Here is a 20477-nt window from a genome sequence, read left to right on the forward strand (position 1 = left end):
TAAATGGAAATATCAATAAAGAGATAGAAAAGCTAAAGATAACCTAGAAGAAATTCTGGAGCCAAAAATTACAACTGAAATGAAAAATTCACTAGAGGGATTCAAAGGCAGATTTGCGCAGGCAGAATAGAGAATCAGCAAACTTGAAGATAAGACAATGAAAATTATTAAGTCTAAGGAACAGAAAGAAAAAAGATTGAAAAGTGAAGAACCAAAGGAACCTATGGCACACAAACAGACCAAGCATACACACTGTGGGAGTCCCAGTAGAAGAGAGAGAGAAGGAAAAGGGAAGAGAGAATTATTTGTAGAAATCCTGGCTGAAAACTTGCAAAATCTGATGAAAGGTATGAATATAAACATCCAAGAAATTCCACCAACTCCAAGTAAGATGAATTCAAAGAGACCTACACTGTGACACACTCTAACCAAACTTTCAAAAAACAAAAACAAATAGAATATGGATAGAAGTGATATTTGTCCCTTCCAGGTCTGGACCATAAAAGTCTCCCATACAGTCCTCCATGATCTGTATTTTTTCCCCATACACCTGCTCAAAGAAAAAATCCTGAGTCCTTAAGCGAGGGTGAAACCAGGGTGAAACTCAGGAAAAATTCTGAGTCCCTAAGAGAGGGTCCCTGAGCCACTGCAAAGAAGGCTGCTCATTGAATACCCTCTCTAAAGAAAATGATTGAGAAATAAACCTCTATTTTGTTATACTACTGAGAGTTCAGTGCCTATCTAACTCTACTGAGAGCTGGTGCCTACACCAAATAATATAATTTGCCTGTGTTATTTTGTTGCCAGGAATAACTACCCTATTATATCTGGCTGTCAAAATGCTTAAAAGCCCAGCTCAAATGCCACTTCCTTCTCTAGTCACCCAGCCAAAATTACCTATTCCTCTTCTAACATTACATGTATAGATATATAGAGATATATATTTTATCTTTTTATATTGCCAATCACATTTAATAATATTTGTGTCCATGTTTTGTCTCTACAGTACACTGTATTCTTTCAGAAGGCAAGGATCATATTTCTTTACCTTTGTATGTCCCACAGTATCTAGTAGTTTCCTGTACTGACACTATCTACATTTTGAATTATACAGACAGTTTGTGTTATACATCATTCATCTCCCTAAATCACCCCTGCAGTAGAAGGCCATCAGGTTGGTCCTCCTGGTGGATAGTTTGTACATTGAAAACCTGATTTTCCATTTGTTGAATGCTGTCTTTGCTCTGAATCCATCACCTCTTTTCTGTCCCTTTTTTGGACATGCATATAGGCAGCTTTCTTTCCTAAAGCCCCTCCTTAAAGCTAAGTTATGTCCATATAGAAGCTCCCACTTGTTACTGACCTTCGGTTCATAAAAAATAATTTTTTAAAAGAGTCATTACAGAATCTCAATAGTTTATCCATACCTCCCACCCAGTCTGATAGGAAGGAGTTGCCACACACATCCCTAGCCATACTCTCTTCCAGCACGTGCCTTTTCACCCAGAGCACCACTTCCTCATACATGTTGGAAGTCAAGTTTTCTTCCCTAGTACTTCCACAGTTGGCTGTTTTAACTATGTTTCACTGCATTACCCTAAAGATCAAGCTTATTGACTTCTCTTACTCTTCTCTTACCTTTTCTAAAGTTTAACCTTTACTTAAAATGTTTAAGTAGTATTATCGATCTTATTATACCACTGTAAGTATACAAATTATTTTCTGCATATTATCTCACTAATCCTAATCACAATCATATGAGTAAATTATTATTATCCCCAATCTATAAACTTAAAAAACTGAGGCTCAGAGAGGTTAAGTAACATACTGTAGGTCACACAGCTACTAAGTAGCAGAATGGCTCCAAATAATTAAATAAACAACTTCTCTGTTCACCTATTTTTCAACTATTCATCTTCACACTCTGCTCTTCCAGGGAAAATTTCTGTGTCCCACAGGTTAAGTCCACTGGAAGTGCTGTCACCCACTGTCAGAGCCAGGGTCCTAGGACAAGTTGACCTGGGGAAACTGTTTCATTCCTGCAATCTTAGGCAAAATAGCCAAAAACAGTGTCCTCGAGGGCCAGAAACATGATCAGGGAAATACTGTCAAACATAAAATTTCAAGGGTCAGGAGAGAACAAAAATGAGAGGATGGGCCTCTAAGTTGACAGGACAGAAGCAGGTACAAGAAGAGAGCTCAAGAGGGTAGTGAGTAGTGATGCCTACAGCTCACTGTGTGTGGCACTGGAGGAATTAGACTTGAGAGGGTGAATTTTTGGTTTGGAAAAGTAGAGGAGCTTTAAAGTCTTATACAGCCTTGGACACTAATTTCCAAATTTTCCTTAGAATCCTAAACTCCTTTGGGCTTTGAAGAAATAAATATAGATCCGTAGAGAAGAGGAGGCTAAGCATTAACGTAGAATTGTATTATCTCATATGCCTACTTTTGAGATTGAATACGAAAAAAACACCAAATAAAGATATAAAATCTAGGGCTTCCCTGGTGGCGCAGTGGTTGAGAGTCCGCCTGCCGATGCAGGGGACACAGGTTTGTGGCCCGGTCCGGGAAGATCCCACGTGCCGCGGAGCGGCTGGGCCCGTGAGCCATGGCCGCTGGGCCTGCACGTCTGGAGCCTGTGCTCCGCAACGGGAGAGGCCACAACAGTGAGAGGCCCGCGTATCGCAAAAAATAAATAAATAAATAAATAAATAAATAAAGTCTAGAGATCCCCAGTCATTTAATGGAATGAGATTTGGAGCAGAATTTCATAATTAGGATATCCAAAATATTACTCTTACTTGTCTTTGAAGATTTGGGTGGAACAATATAGATCTGAACCCTTTTCAGCCTCTACTTTTATCAAGGGCATTTTAACCTTCACTGTGTTTCACATTCAAACTCCTCAGAGAGAGTAGCTCCTAGTCTCAGTTGATGACTGTCATCTTTGTTGGGCAGAACTTTGAGCCTGACCACTTCCAAGACCACTGCTTATGCTATACATGGACTCACCTTGAATCAGCTGCTCGTTCTTCCCGCAACCTGCACAGACAGCGTATTTGGGTTATGCTATGTAGATCATGGCCATCGTTCACTTTCAAAGGCGATTTACAGGTGAAGAGTTGTTCTACTAAGCAAAAATTATTCTAACAGAGTGTGCCCCTAAAAGTCTTTATTCCCCAAAACTTTGTAAGTGTAGCTGAAGAAGGGGGGAATTGCTTTACCTAAACTTGAAAATAATTAAAGTTCATTATTTGGAAATAAAAGTGAGACCAACATAAATTCATAAACTGCTATTAGGCTTCTCTAAAACTGTTTAAATATTATTTTAAGAGCCTCATTGTTTTTCATATGTGTGTGTTCTTCTTAGCTCCCCAGCTGAAAAATCCTTGAAGGAAGAACCACGTCTATTAGTTTTTTATCCCTGACAACATCTAAGACTCTGTGCTCACCAAGGGTGTTAAATAAATGTTGCTGGCTGACTGAACCCAAGGATCTAGGGAGTTATTGAATAGTTGACTTTAACTGCTTCATTAACTGTCTGTATCCACAGAGAGCAGAGATCAGCTGTTTCAAGTCATACACAAGAAAGCCTCTGTTCTATAATGTCAATAAAAGATATTGAAATTAGAGTGATGGGGTCCAAAAGGTAAGCCATAAAGGAAATTATTTCTACTCTATGCGAGAAGATCTGAATATTCCTTCTTTCTCTGCAATCTAATAAAATATTTGTTAATAGGTCAATAGCATGAATTGAAATTTTCTGGGCACTAAATAAATTTTGCTTAAAGTGACCCAATCCTGTTTACTGAGATTCTAGAGAAAAGTCAAGCAGGCAAGAGTTTTTCTTTTCATGCCAGGGTCTTCCTCAATTACAATGAATCAGGCTTGTGTTTGGGATTTTGTTTTTTAGAAACTTGCCAGTTGAAAACCATTTTAGGCTTGCCGCAAACTCACCAAAATAGGTGACTTTGAATCAAGGAATAAACTTGGTTTAATGGCAGTAGCTCTCTTGGGCTGCAGCAAGTATATATGCCTTGTTCTGAAGCTTTTCAAGAATCAGATTTCTGAGTAATCAGAAAATCTTTACATATAACACTTTAATTGCAAGGGCACGTACATTAGAAAATATTGTATTTGTTTTAGGTAAAATTTTTAAAATTAGATAGGCCCTGACTACTCCCCTCTTAAAGAGCTGTGCAGATTTTTCAGCCTGACTGAAATAGTGACTTTCCCTATCATTGCAGAAGATGACAGTAGGCTTCTTTACCTGTCAACTGAAAAATATGTGTGTGTATATCTTATTGATTCTATTTCTCTGGTGAACCCTAATATACTAGACATATTTGACCACAGACCCCTTTGTGGAGAACATCTACTAACATTTAGAAGGACATCAGTGCCCTGTGGAGCAAAGTCTGAGAAATCTTCTGTTGTCTGGTTCAAGCCAATAAGCAGACTTGAGAAGAAAAGGCACAGGATTCTGGAGCCAAAGAGACCACAATTCTGCCATTACTGGATTCACATGACCTCATGAAAGTTACTTACCTTCTCTGAGCCTCAGTTTCCCAAATGCAAACTAGGCAGTAAGGCAGAATTCATAGATTGTTCTTATTCTTAAATAAGACAATACTTTATACTATATTGCCTGTCATTGAAAAAAAGGTTTTCTGTTCTTCCCCAAAGGAAGGATTATCCATCCCCCTTAGGAGGACAGAAGAAAAAGAAAAGTAGCATTCTCATTAGGATAGTAGTTACTTATAGATGAAGGAAAATTAGGATCAGTTAAGGGTCAGTTCTCTTCTTCTAAAGTTAACCCCCAAATATAAAATGCATCAAAAAATAATATGTCAGCCATGCTAAAAGAAGTACAATAGTAAAGGCAAAAGAAATGGGGCATGGAAAAAACCCTTTCCTGCCATGAACTGTGAAAATCAGAAGACTATGTCTGGGGCTTGGAAATGGACAGAACATCACTGGTCCCTGACCTAAATTCTCTAAACATCTTGCACACTTCAGAGCAGGACAAACTGAACATCACGTTTTTGTGATCTAACATTAGGGATTTAGACCTAACTCTAATTTATCAACTGCTGAAATCCAGTCTAACCCAGATATTCAGTTTCTTTTTCGATGGTATTGATGTGTGATAACAACCTCTCAGGCCTTGACAAAGAACAGCCAGCCTGCACCATAGAGAGAGTAAACTCAAAAATACTAACAATGGAGTGCTAGGTTAGAGAAACTTAGTTACCCAAACTTCAACTCCTGCAGTAGACTTGTCAGCATGTTACACAGGGCTTTAATTTAGCAGCTTTCCAACATATGGGCAACATATGGTCTCAGTAGTGCCCTGCTACTGGCGTGGTTGAGGAGGAGAGAAATATAATTAGACATCTGACAGGCAAGTGGCTGCTATCACAGTTCAGTCAAGGCTTTTGCAGAGGACACTAGATCTTTTTAAAACACAGGTTCCATTGCAGCTAAAGAAACTACGTTTTTCTTTTGCTGACAAATAAGCATTCGTTTGTTTCAGAGTCTGATGGTAAAGAAGTGATGGAAATCATAAATCCTCTGCTCCTAATTCTCTCCTCCAGTTTCCTATGGAAAAGTGTACGTGCCACCTATGACATATGCAGTGGAATGTTAGGAGGCCAAAACATTAATATTATTCTTACTCTCCTCTCCTTGAGAATGCACACATCCAAACAATTTGGTTTTCGTTGTCAGAAATTCCATTCTGTGCATTAAACGAAGAGGGACCTAAGGATTCTGTATGAAGCCAGCAAAATACGCCCTAAACACCTACATGGGAAAGGGCTGGGAGAACAAATGCTTTCTCCAACCAGATTGTAAGCTGCTCAAAGTCAATGAACTATCTTGACTATTACCCTCCAACATTATCATCACCTCAACCAACCAGCACAGTTCTTACTATCCAGCAGTAATTTATAAATATTGGCCAATGTATCAATATTTTTCCAGTATGTAGACTCCATGTGCATGGCCTCTTGAAAAAAGTCCAATAAAATCAAGCAGGAGAAAAGTGTGATGCTTCCTTTGTGCTCACTGTCTGTGTCACACACAACAATGCCTGGCAGTAATTCAGCCCACAAGAAGGTTTGATTTTCCTGAGATCACTTTTTTGGAAGCAAACAGCATTTTCTCCAAAGAAACCACATAAAAATTTCAACCAAGTTTTACTTCTTCTGCTTTTTTTTTTTTTTTCAAAAAGCAAGCATGTGTATGCTTATTTTCAAAGAAGAAAATTTCTTGTTTAAAGCTGATCTCTTGTTCATATCCAGTGTTATACACAGTGTTTCTGTCTCCCCAAAGTTCCTATGTTGAAGCCCTAACGCCCAATATGATGTTATTTGGAGGTAGGGTCTTTGTAGGTAATTAGGTTTAGATGAGGTCATGAAGGTGGAGCCCCATGGCGGGACCAGTGCCTTTATAAGAAGAGGAAGACACACCAGAGCTCATCTCTCCTCACATGCACACACTGAGGAAAGGCCATATGATGACAGAGGGAGAAGGTAGCCATCTGCAAGCCCAGAAGAGAGTCTTCAGCAGAAGCCAAATATGCTGGTACCTTGATCTCTGACTTCCAGCCTCCAGACTAAGAAAATAAACCTCAGAAAACTGTTTAAACCACCCAGTCTATGGTATTTCATTATAGCAGCCTGAGAAGCCAAAAACATCCAGTAAAACAATGCAGATAAACACAATTGAGAATAGAGCTAGTGGTTACATGGGCAAGGAGAGCAGTGATACAAGGAGGACACACACTCATGAAACCAGGATATAAGGATGTTACATTTCTCCTCCTCCTGCCAGGTGCATTAGGGGATTTTTCTCTGATTTCCCCTAAGAGGACCTGGTTGAGAACGTGGAGGCAACTCTCAGAAAATTGTGGGAGCCATCAATGACTGGGTTCCCCTGGACTCTTTAACTCTCAGAGTTGTCTACACTTAGCCTCCAGCAACTCATCAACTAGGGTTCAATTTTCCTACCTGGCACTGGATCCTGTGGCAATCTCCACTTATGACTCACGGCTCAAAACTGTAACAATTAGAGATAGCCTCATCCACTGGAGGGCAGACAACAAAAGCAAGAAAAACTACAATCCTGCAGCCTGTGAAACGAAAACCACATTCACAGAAACATAGACAAAAGGAAAAGGCAGAGAACTATGTAGCAGACGAAGGAACAAGATAAAACCCCAGAAAAACAACTAAATAAAGTGAAGATAGGCAACCTTCCAGGAAAAAAATTCAGAATAATGATAGTGAAGATAATTCAGGACTTCAGAAAAAGAATGGAGGCTAAGATCAAGAAGATGCAAGAAATATTTAACAAAGACCTAGAAGAATTAAACAACAAACACCTAGAATTAAAAAACAAAACAAACAGAGATGAATATTACAATAACTAAAGTAAAAATTTACTAGAAGGAACCAATAGCAGAATAACTGAGGCAGAAGAACAGATAAGTGACCTAGAAGACAAAAAGGTGGAATTCACTGCCCCAGAACATAATAAAGGAAAAAGAATGAAGAGAAATGAAGACAGCCTAAGAGACCTCTGGGACAACATTAAACACAACATTCATATTATATGGGTCCCAGAAGGAGAGGTGACAGAGAAAGGACCCGAGAAAATATTTGAAGAGAATATAGTCAAAACTTCCTTAACATGGGAAAGGAAATAGCCACCCAAGTCCAGGAAGCACACAGAGCCCCAGGCAGGATAAACCCAAGAAGAAACACGCCAAGACACATAGTAATCAAACTGACAAAAATTAAAGACAGAAAAACTATTAAAAGCAACAAGGGAAAAATGACAAATAACATACAAAGAACTCCCATAAGGTTAACAGCTGATTTCTCAGCAGAAACTCTACAAGCCAGAAGGGAGTGGCATGACATATTTAAAGTGATGAAAGGGAAGAACCTACAACCAAGATTACTCTACCCAGCAAGGATCTCATTCAGATTCGACGGAGAAATCAAAAGCTTTACAGACAAGAAAAAGCTAAGAGAATACAGCACCACCACAGCAGCTCTCCAACAAATGCTAAAGGAACTTCTCTAAGTGGGAAACACAAGAGAAGAAAAGGACCTACAAAAACAAACCCAAAACAATTAAGAAAATGGTAATAGGAACATGCATATTGATAATTACCTTAAATGTGAATGGATTAAATGCTCCACAAAAAGACACATTGAATGGATACAAAAACAAGACCCATATATATGCTGTCTACAAGAGACACACTTCAGACCTAGGGACACATACAGACTGAAAGTGAGGGGATGGAAAAAGTTATTCCATGCAAATGGAAATCAAAAGAGAGCTGGAGTAGCAATACTCGTATCAGATAAAACAGACTTTAAAATAAAGAATGTTACAAGAGACAAGGAAGGACACTACATAATGATCAAGTGATCAATCCAAGAAGGAGATATAACAATTATAAATATATATACACCCAACATAGGAGCACCTCAACACATAAGGCAAATACTAACGGCCATAAAAGGGGAAATCGACAGTAACACAATAATACTGAGGGATTTTAACACCTCACTTACACCAATGGACAGATCACCAGGACAGAAAATTAATAAGGAAACACAAGCTTTAAATGACACAATACAACAGGTAGATTTAATTGATATTTATAGGATATTCCATCTGAAAACAGCAGATTGCACTTTCTTCTCAAGTGCACATGGAACATTCTCCAGGATAGATCACATCATGGGTCACAAATCAAGCGTCAGTAAATTTAAGAAAATTGAGATCATATGAAGCATCTCTTCCGACCACAACACTATGAGATTAGAAATAAATTACAGGGAAAAAAACGTAAAACTCACAAATACATGGAGGCTAAACAAAACGCTACTAAATAACCAAGAGATCACTGAAGAAATCAAAGAGGAAATCAAAAATTACCTAGAGACAAATGACAATGAAAACAAGACGATCCAAAACCTATGGGATGCAGCAAAAGCAGTTCTAAGAGGGAAGTTTACAGCAATACAATCCTACTTCAAGAAACAAGAAAAATCTCAAATAAACCACCTAACCTTACACCTAAAGGAAATAGAGAAAGAAGAACAAACAAAACCCAAAGTTAGTAGAAGGAAAGAAATCATAAAGATCAGAGCAGAAATAAATAAAATAGAAACAAAGAAAACAATAGCAAAGATCAATAAACCTAAAAGCTGGTTCTTTGAGAAGATAAACAAAATTCATAAACCTTTAGCCAGACTCATCAAGAAAAAAAGGAAGAGGACTTAAATCAATAAAGTAAGAAATGCAAAAGAAGAAGTTACAACAGACACTGCAGAAATACAAAGCATCATAAGAGACCACTACAAGCAATCCTATGCCAATAAAATGGACAATCTGGAAGAAATTGACAAATTCTTAGAAAGGTATAACCTTCCAAGACTGAACGAGGTAGAAATAGAAAATGTGAGCAGACCAATCACAAGTAATGAAATTGAACCTGTGATTAAAAATCTTCCAAAACACAAAAGTCCAGGACCAGATGGCCTCACAGGTGAATTCTATGAAACATCTAGACAAGAGCTAACACCCCTCCTTCTCAAACTCTTCTCAAAAATTGCAGAGGAAGGAACACTCCCAAACTCATTCCACGAGGCCACCATCACCCTGATACCAAAACGAGACAAAGATACTACAAAAAAAGAAAATTACAGACCAATATCACTGATGAATATGGATGCAGAAATCCTCAACAAAATACTAACAAACAGAATCCAACAGCATATTAAAAGGATCATATACCATGATCAAGTGGGATTTATCCCAGGGATGCAACGATTCTTCAATATATGCAAATCAATCAATGTGATACACCACATTAATAAACTGAAGAATAAGAACCATATGATCATCTCAGTAGATGCAGAAAAAGCTTTTGACAAAATTCAATACCCATTTATGATAAGAATTCTCCAGAAAGTGGCATAGAGGGAACCTACCTCAACATAATAAAGGCCATATACAACAAACCCACAGCAAACATCATTCTCAATGGTGAAACTGAAAGCATTTCCTCTAAGATCAGGAAGAAGAAAAGGATGTCCACGCTCACCACTATTATTCAGCATAGCTTTGGAAGTCCTAGCCATGGCAATCAGAGAAGAAAAAGAAATAAAAGGAATACAAACTGGAAAAGAAGAAGTAAAACTGTCACTGTCTGCAGATGACATGATACTATACATAGAGAATCCTAAAGATGCCACCAGAAAACTACTACAGCTAATCAATGAATCTTGTAAAGTTGCAGGATACAAAATTAAGCACAGGGCTTCCCTGGTGGCTCAGTGGTTGAAAGTCCGCCTGCCGATGCAGGGGACGCGGGTTCATGCCCCAGTCTGGGAAGGTCCCACATGCCGCGGAGCGGCTGGGCCTGTGAGCCATGGCCGCTGAGCCTGCGCATCCGGAGCCTGTGCTCCACAACGGGAGAGGCCACAACAGTGAGAGGCCTGCGTACCGCAAAAAAAAAAAATTAATGCACAGAAATCTCTTGCATTCCTATACACTAACAAAAAAAGATCAGAAAGAAAAATTAAGGAAACAATTCCATTCACCAATGCAACAAAAAGAATAAAATACCTAGGAATAAACTTACATAAGGAGGTAAAAGACCTGTACTCAGAAAACTATAAGACACTGATGAAAGAAATCAAAGATGACACAAACAGATGGAGAGATATACCATGTCCTTGGATTGGAAGAATCAACATTGTGAAAATGACTATACTACCCAAAGCAGTCTACAGATTTAGTGCAATCCATATCAAATTACTGATGGCATTTTTTACAGAACTAGAACAAAAAATCTTAAAATTTGTATGAAGACACAAAATACCCCAAATAGCCAAAGCAATCTTGAGGGGAAATAATGGAGCTGGAGGAATCATACTCCCTGACTTCAGACTATACTACAAAGCTACAGTAATCAAGACAATATGGTACTGGCACAAAAACAGAAATATAGATCAATGGAACAGGATAGAAAGCCCAGAGATAAACCCACACACCTATGGTCAACTAATCTATGACAAAGGAGGCAAGGATATACAATGGAGAAACGACGGTCTCTTCAATAAGTGGTTCTGGGAGAACTGGACAGCTACATGTAAAAGAATGAAATTAGAACACTCCCTAACACCATATACAAAAATAAACTCAAAATGGATTAGAGAGCTAAATGTAAGACCAGACACTATAAAACTCTTAGAGGAAAACATAGGAAGAACACTCTTCAACATAAATCACAGCAAGATCCTTTTTGACCCACCTCCTAGAGAAATGGAAATAAAAACAAAAATAAACAAATGGGACCTAATGAAACTTAAAAGCTTTTGCACAGCAAAGGAAACTATAAACAAGACAAAAAGACAACCCTCAGAATGGGAGGAAATAGTTGCAAACGAATCAACGGACAAAGGATTAATCTCCAAAATATATAAACAGCTCATGCAGCTCAATATTAAAAAACAAACAACCTAATCCAAAAATGGGCAGAAGACCTAAATAGACATTTCTCCAAAGAAGAGATACAGATGGCCAAGAGGCACATGAAAAGCTGCTCAACATCACTATTAGAGAAATGCAAATCAAAACTACAATGAGGTATCACCTCACACCAGTCAGAATGGGTATCATCAGAAAATCTACAAACAACAAACGCTGGAGAGGTTGTGGAGAAAAGGGAACCCTCTTGTACTGTTGGTGGGAATGTACACTGATACAGCCACTGTGGAGAACAGTATAGAGGTTCCTTTAAAAACTAAAAATAGAACTCTTATACGACCCAGCAATCCCACTACTGGGCATACACCCAGAGAAAACCACAGTTCAAAAAGACACATGAAACACAATGTTCATTGCAGCACTATATACAATAGCCAGGTCATGGAAGCAACCTAAATTCCCATCGACAGATGAATGGATAAAGAAGATGTGGTACATATATACAATGGAATATTACTCAGCCATAAAAAGGAACAAAACTGGGTCATTTGTAGAGACGTGGATGGACCTAGAGACTATCATACAGAGTGAAGTAAGTCAGAAAGAGAAAAACAAATATCGTATAGTAACACTTACATGTGGAATCTATAAAAATGGTACAGATGAACCAGTTTGCAGGGCAGTAATAGATACAGATGTAGAGAACAAACGTATGGACACCAAGGGGGGAAGTGGAGGGGTGGGAGTGGGGGTGGTGTGATGAATTGGAAGATTGGAATGGACATGTATACACTAATATGTATAAAATAGATAACAAATAAGAACCTTCTGTATAAAAAAAATTTTTAATAAAAAAAGTACTGTAACAATTAAAGGAATATAATCAAAAACAAAACAAAACAAAAAAAAAACACAGGATATGTTTTCCTCTGACTTTCATTTAAAAGATAGGATGCTGTGGAATTATCAGAGTCAGGCAGTCTAAGTCTACCCTTGTCAGCAGTCTAGGATCTACTGATATGAAAGTTAAAAGTCCTTTGACAGGACACTAAGCACAGCCACTGAGGTTGAAGGTGAACAAGCAGATCTCCAACAGCCCCCAGAGACAGATACACAGGGAGAGCATTTGCAAAGTCAGATCTTAATTTTCAGATTCATTGGAATTTAGTGCTATGAATTCCAAAGTCCACTCAACTTTCTACAATATGTAGACTTACTGTAGCTCTAGTCCCTAAGTCAGTAAGGTCTCTTGGGTATTTTGGAGCTGTTCACTTTCATCCCATGTTGCAGCATGCAGAATTTTGTAATATTTATCAGCTGTGTACCTTGGGCAATGATAATAGTAATAGCTAACACTTACCAAATGTCAGGTACTGTCCTTGGTGCCTATATTTACCCATTACATTCTCATGAGGTGGTTGCTGCTATCAGTCCCCTTTTTACAGAGGAGGAAACTGCAGCACAAATAAATTAAGGAACTTGCTCAAAAGTGAGACTAGTAGTTAGTGGCTGCGTTGGAATTTGAACTCAGTCTGGTTCCAGATACCTCTCTCTGTGTCTACTATGCTGCAGTTTACTTAGCTGCTCAGAGCCTCACTGTATTCATGTACAAAATGAAGATAATGATTCCTCCCTTGTACAACTGTTTTGGTATTAAAGCCAATTTCTATAAAGCTCATAGCACAGTGCCAGGCACACAGTTCACAGGTCCTAGGTAAACGGTGGTGGTGGAAGTGGGAACAGTAATAGCAGTAGTAGCTGTTGTTGCTATCATCATTGTTGTCACTGTCATGGCTGGAGTGGACTTTCTCTACAACCAAATTCATCTTGCAGTCACTACATACGTAACAGAATTCAAGGGGACATGTATCTATCTCTATTGGTTGGTTCCTAAAATAAATAATAAAACACACACACTAATAAACGTGAATCCAGGCATGCAAAGTAATCACTTCTAAATTGTTTGCCATGCCACTTACCCTAAACATCAAGTTTTAGACTAAATCTGCAGGAAGAGTGTAGTAGGTTAAAGATAACCACAAATTCTTACTATTCCTTCTATTGAAGAAGTGATTCTAATTTCCCTCACCTTGAATCTGGGCTGGCCTTAGTGAATTGCTTGACCAATAGCATGTGATAGGATTGACATTCTGGAAATTCTGAGATAGGTCTTGAAAGGCTTTCAGCTTCTGCCTGGGCCACTTAGAATACCTGAGCTCCATGTAAGGAGTCCAATTCTCCCAAGAAGCTAAGGTCAGTCTCCCAGCCACCACCATCAAAGTGGCAGACATGTGAGCGAAGCCATTTTGAACCATTCAGAGCAGCCCATCTGCCAGCTCAGTACCACCAAGGGACCTCTAGCAGCACTACATGGAATAGAAGAATCACGAGAATTCTCACATTGCTGATCAACAAAACAGTGACATATAACAAAATAGTTGTTTTAAGCCACTAAGTTTAGGGGTAGTTTGTTAAACAGCAGGAGTTAACTGGAACAGAAAGAATTCCAAAATACAAAATGAGAAATTGCACAGAACTATGCCCTGGGAGAGAATAATTTTGGATTCGGCTGCCAATCAATAGACTCTAACTGAGTGATGTTGAGTGGGCAGCACCGGTCAGAGGAGAATGTTTTTATTGGAAAAAAGGAAATGTGTCAGGGTTAGTTATAGGAATAGAATGTGTGATGTCAGTAAATTCAAGGTAACGCTTACAAGTTACCAAGACCTTGTGAAAACAAAGTTAAGAGGACAGAAACTGGAGACTATTTTCATTCTTGTTACAACAAAATTGAAACAAATCAAGAACAGAATTTGATCAGATGGAGTAGAGGGTCCAACTGAGACTAAAATGCATGTGCCATGTAGGTGCCCTCAGCAGCAGAATCCTCTTAGGTTAATGATACCACAATGAGAAAGTAACACGCAAATTAAGCTTATAATAACTAAGGCAGAACTAATCCCACTTTGAGGAAGGATCTGGAGAGGAGTGAAGGAGCCATTTTTGCAGCAAATAAAAGATGAGCTCCTGAGGAAAAGAATTTGAATTATGCATAAGAGGATTAAACAGAGACCACGTGCTCAGAATTTTTTATGTGGCAGTCCTGTGATGTCTCCCTCTCGCTTGGGTCAGTGAAAAAATAGACAACGTGAAAGTATTATACATACATAGAAGCAACCTGGCCTGAAATCAGTAGAGTAAGGTATATGAAACAGCAACCACACGGTCTTAAAAAATTTGCAATTCCTTTTATTGTTTTAATTGAAATATAATTGACTTACAATATTATATTAGTTTCAGGTATACAACAAAGTGATTCAATTTTTTTTTTTTTTGCGGTACGCGGGCCTCTCACCGTTGTGGCCTCTCCCGCTGCAGAGCAGAGGCTCTGGACGCGCAGGCTCAGCGGCCATGGCTCATGGGCCCAGCCACTCCGCAGCATGTGGGATCCTCCCTCCTGGACCGGGGCACGAACCCGTGTCCCCTGCATCGGCAGGCAGACTCTCAACCACTGCGCCACCAGGGAAGCCTGATTCAATATTTTTATACATGACAAAATAATCACCACAATAAGTCTGGTTACCATCTATCATCATACAAAGTTTTCACAATATTATTGAGTATAATCCCTATGCTGTACTTTACAACCCCATGACTTATTTTATAACTGGAAATTTGCACCTCTTAAACTTCCTTGCCTACTTCCCTCATCCCTCACCTCTCTCAACCACCAGCTCATTCTCTTTATCTATGAATCTGTTTCAGCTTTATGTTTGTCCATTTGTTTTGTTTTTTAGATTCCACATATAAGTGAAATCATGTAGTAGTTGGCTTTCTCTGTCTGACTTACTTCGCTTAGTATAATAATCTCTAAGTCCATCCATGTTGCTGCAAATGGCATTATATCATTCTTTTTCATGGCTGAGTAATATTCCACTGTATATACATACAACATCTTCTTTATCCATTCATCTGTCGATGGACACTTAGGTTGCTTCCATGTCTTGGCTATTGTAGATAGTGTTGCAATGAACTTCGTGGACCCTTCTGTTGTGATGGGGCTTACTACTGTGGACATGCTGGTAGACAGGGCCCCCTGGTCCAACTGGCAGCCAGACCCTGCCTTGAGTGGTATCTGCTGGCCCACTGGTGTATGTGGCTGGGTCCTGGTACAGCTCACTGCAGGGCGTAGGAGGTCTGGCGCTATTCTGCTGGTTGGTGGGCCTGGTCCCTGAGTGGCTGGCTGCAGGACCTTTCAGGGGTGCCCAAGGCTGATGCAACTAGGCCAGGTCCTGGTGCAACTGGCTGGGGCAAGGGGAACCTGTGCAATTCTTTTACTTAACCTACACAATTCCCTTCTGGGGGCAATAACAGCACCTTCATTTCTGGAGTTATGAACAGAGCTATTAAATAACTTATTTAAAGCCATGTAACAGCTCATAAAAATTTGTAAAACAAGGTCACTTCTGATACGTAGGACTTTATTAATCTCTCTCGCTCTCTCTCTCTCTCTCTCCCCCCCCCCCTTTGTCTCTCTCTCCCCTCACTCTATTTCTTTTTTTTGTCCTAGGAAGTTAAGAGATTTGATATACTAAGAAAACTTTTCCTGAGTATTGTCATGCAGATATTTCAAAGTAGCCCTCATTTTGTCTATTCTTAAACAGCCCAATAACAAGGAAAAAATCTGAAACTATCCAAGGAAAAGAAACTAATAAGGACTTTATTCAATGATACAATATGGCCAATATATTGATTCCAGGGAATTTCTGTCTGAAGAAATGTTTGCTGTTGAATCCAGCACTGCTAGGTGGCATGCTAAGGTTAAAAATAGCTGGGGGCTTCCCTGGTGGCGCAGTGGTTGAGAGTCCGCCTGCCGATGCAGGGAACACGGGTTCGTGCCCCGGTCCGGGAAGATCCCACGTGCCGCGGAGTGGCTGGGCCCGTGAGCCATGGCCACTGAGCCTGCGTGTCCGGAGCCTGTGCTCCACAACGCGAGGGGCCACAACAGTGAGAGGCCCGCGTACCGCAAAAAAAAAAAAAAAAAAAGCTGGAAAAGATGGCGTTTTGCTACCGTCCAATATCGATTTATACATAATTTCCCAGCAGCAGAAATTCTGACCCACAAATACTGATTTTTTTATTTGCTAAAAAAAAATCAAGTTTAAAGAGATATTGCAGCTTCAGAGATGTCTTTCTTTTTATCTTCTTTGTTTTTAGTAAGAAAAGAGATTAAAGATTTTGTTAAAAGTAAAGACAGTCAACAATCCTTGAAACACAAACTACTGTCTAAACAATCCATCTTGGAAAATATGTTGCTCCTTATGCAATTTAAACACAGACTTAAGACAACCCCACAGAGAAGAACGCAGATTTTATTTTATTTTTAAATATTAAGCAATTCAATACCTTGCTTTATCTTCTAATTAAAAATAAATAAACAAATTAACTGCCAGTGGACAGAATCACCTCGTAGGTAATTTTCTTTTTCTTTTTGATCCATGATCAATTTTTTATATATATATATATATATATATATACACACACACACAAACACACACACACACACACATATATATATATAGTCTTGTATTACTTCATGTTTCTTTTGTCTCCAAGAAGGTTTTGAACTCCCTTAAGCGCAGGAACTATGTTTTCTTTTGTGCTCCCCACTGCATAAAGATCAGTTCTAGACATACAAGATAATATATTTTTCTTAAATTGAAATTCACACAAAGGAACATATTCTATGATATAGTGTATTTTCTTCCAAGCATTATGCAAGATTTTTAGAAAGTTGGTGAAGGTTTTTACAAGTGTTTGCAAATTTTCAACCTTGTTAATTAATAAGAAATTTATAAAAACCTGATTAATATTTTTATCCTAGGAAGTAACGTTTCATAAAGATCAAATAGTGAGTGTTCCTAATTCCCAGGACAGAGATCAAAAGATTGTTTAAAACTTTGTATTATTAGAAGTACATTGCTAACAAAATCAACAGGGAAAATGTAGAAGGTGATATATTTATACCCTAATCACTAATGAAAGAATGAGATATAGAGTCTAGTAAGTTTCCAAAGAGATGTCTGAAAAAAAGTATGACCTATATATCATTTTGTGTTTGCAAGCATTTTAAATTACTGAAGATTCTATATGATGACAAATGTCTAACAAACTTTTTCTTAATTTCCTAGCAAAATATCCTTGAAGACACACAAAAATGAAAAAGCTGACTTTGAGACAAAATGATAAGAAAAGATCTTGGAAAATCCTGGTGGAATTCTCACTAAATGCATCATCAGTCAAGATGGATTGAGATGTACATTACTGAACCATGTATCGCCTACTCTACCCTCTGAAACAGAAGAAAAGGGCACCCCACCCCCAGAAAATCAGTACTGAAGACAAAAATGAGAAGCTTGGAAGAAAATAATGAGAAAGATAATACATGTGGAGGGTAGAAGACAAAGAGTTAAGAATATACATTTTCCAATGAAAGGAAAAATAATGGAACACAAATGATCATCAAATAGAAGAAAACACCTCAGTTGAAAAAACACATGAGCCAAGTATTCATGGGGATCCTAGAAAAAAATAAGACAAAATGCAGACATACACACACACACACACACACACACACACACACACACACACCATTCCATAATTTCAAAGAAAAAGAGAGTCTACAAGTATCTGGGGAAAATATCTGCCTCACATTTCTCTCCAACCCTAAACATAACAGAAGACAGTAGAACAATCAGATTCTGATGAATGATGAGTAGCAGGTCATAGGTGTGACATAGGAATTTTATAGCTATTCAAGTAATTATTCATCTGTGACAGAAACAGAAAGACTTTCTCAAATAAGACTAAAAAACATACTACTGAAGTATGTCCTTGTTAAATTTAAATAAGACAAGATCTTTGTTTAAATAAGAAATTGGCAGAGTAATTTTATTTTACCTCAAGCATGTGAAATAAGAGGGAAATAACAATGATCTCCTTCAGATTTCAGAGTCCACAAGTTTTATAGCTTTTAGAAAAAAATGATGGCTACTATAAAATTATCACCAAGGCAACACATTATTAAATAAAACAACCAATCAAAATTACTGACCTTTCAGAGATGAAAGGTTATTATCAAAAGTAGTTAGCAACAATCTCTGGAATCCAGGTACCTTATAAAAATCCTTATCTAGAATTAATATAAGCAAGAATAGTTTCTGTTTTTCTCTGCAAGTGCAAAGAAAGAGGAAACAAACATTTCCTTCTTATATCGCACTGTCTTCTTTTCTTCATGATTAGGAGGGTCTGCATTTCAAGCCTAAGTACTGCGATTCCTTTGGTTACCACTGACAGAAAAAGAAGCAGGTTTAGGAAGCTCAAAGCATATAATATGGAAAAGAAAGGACAAAATAGCATTCTGAGCATTGGAATGTGGAACGTATAATGCTTGGCATCTCACTTTCCCAAGGACATTAATAAGAGATTTATTCCAACTGTCAGAAGGATGAGTCAGTCTAATGTGGACATCTGCGTTACAATCCCAAGGTAAGTCTTCCTCACTTACGTAAGCAGGTTACATAAACTCCCTAAGGCTCAGTTTACTCCTCTGTGAAATAAGAATGTAAAATTGAGCCTATACCGTTAGATTCCAATAAGAATCAAACAAGACAGTACAGGTAAAATATTTAATACAGTGTCTGATATACAATAAGTACATAATATTTAACTTTTTAATATAATAAATTATCTAATAAGGTTATTCCTATAGAGGAATATATTTATGTTAGTTATCTACTGCTTCATTACAAATTACCCCCAAATTTCAGTGGCTTAAAACAGGAAGCATGTATCATCTCACAGGAGTTTCTGAAGGTCCGGAATCCAGGAGCAGCTTAGCTGGGTTTTCCTGGCTCCACATCTCTTACGAGGTTGCAGTCAAAATGTTGGTTGGAGATGCAGACATAGACATCTGAAGGTGGTCAGGCCAGGAAGATTCACTTCCAAAAAGACTCACTCACATGGCTGTTGGCTGGAGGCCTTGGTAACTCATTGGCCAATGGCAGGAGCCCTCCTTGAGTAAGCAATTCAAGAGAAAGAAAGGAGTGACAGTATCTTGCATGACCTAGTCTCTGAAGTCCCACATCGCCACTTCTGCTTTTTTCTATTCATCACAAGCACATCACTAAGTCGGCTCACACTCAAGGAAAGGTGAACTGGACTTCTACCTCTTGAAGAGTATCACATCATTTGTGGAAATATTCAAAACCACCACAATTTTATTTGTGTATCATGTGCATATATCTCTAAGAAAGAGAGAGCTATAATTAAAATTTTTCTTTTTTACTGATATAGGTGACATATAACATCATGTAAGTTTAAAGCATACTACACATTGATTTGATACATTTATACATTGCAAATCAAAACAACGAGATATCACCTCACACCTGTCAGAATGGCTATCATCAAAAAGTCTACAAATAACAAATTGCTGGTGAGGATGTAGAGGAAAGGGAACCATTGTACATTGCTGATGGGAATGTAAATTGGTCCAGCCACTGCGGAAAACAGTATGGAGGTTCCTTAAATAACTAAAAATAGACCTACCATATGACCCAGCAAGTCCACTCCTGGGTATATATCTGAAGAAAATGAAAACACTAATTCAAAAAGACACTTGCACACCAATGTTCATAGCAGCACTATTTACAATAGGAAAGACATGGAAGCAACCCAAGTGCCCTTCAACAGATGAATGGATAAAGATGTGGTATATACATACAATGGAATATTGCTCAGCCATAAAAAAGAATGAAATTCTGCCATTTGCAGTAACATGGATGGAACTAGAGAATATTATGCTTAGTAAAATAAATCAGACAGAGAAACACAAATACTGTATGATATCACTTATACCTGGAATATAAAAAATAATATGAATGAATGTATATAGG

Source organism: Leucopleurus acutus, assembly GCF_964270905.1.
Source record: "Leucopleurus acutus genome assembly, chromosome: 15".
Classification (NCBI taxonomy): Eukaryota; Metazoa; Chordata; class Mammalia; order Artiodactyla; family Delphinidae; genus Leucopleurus; species Leucopleurus acutus.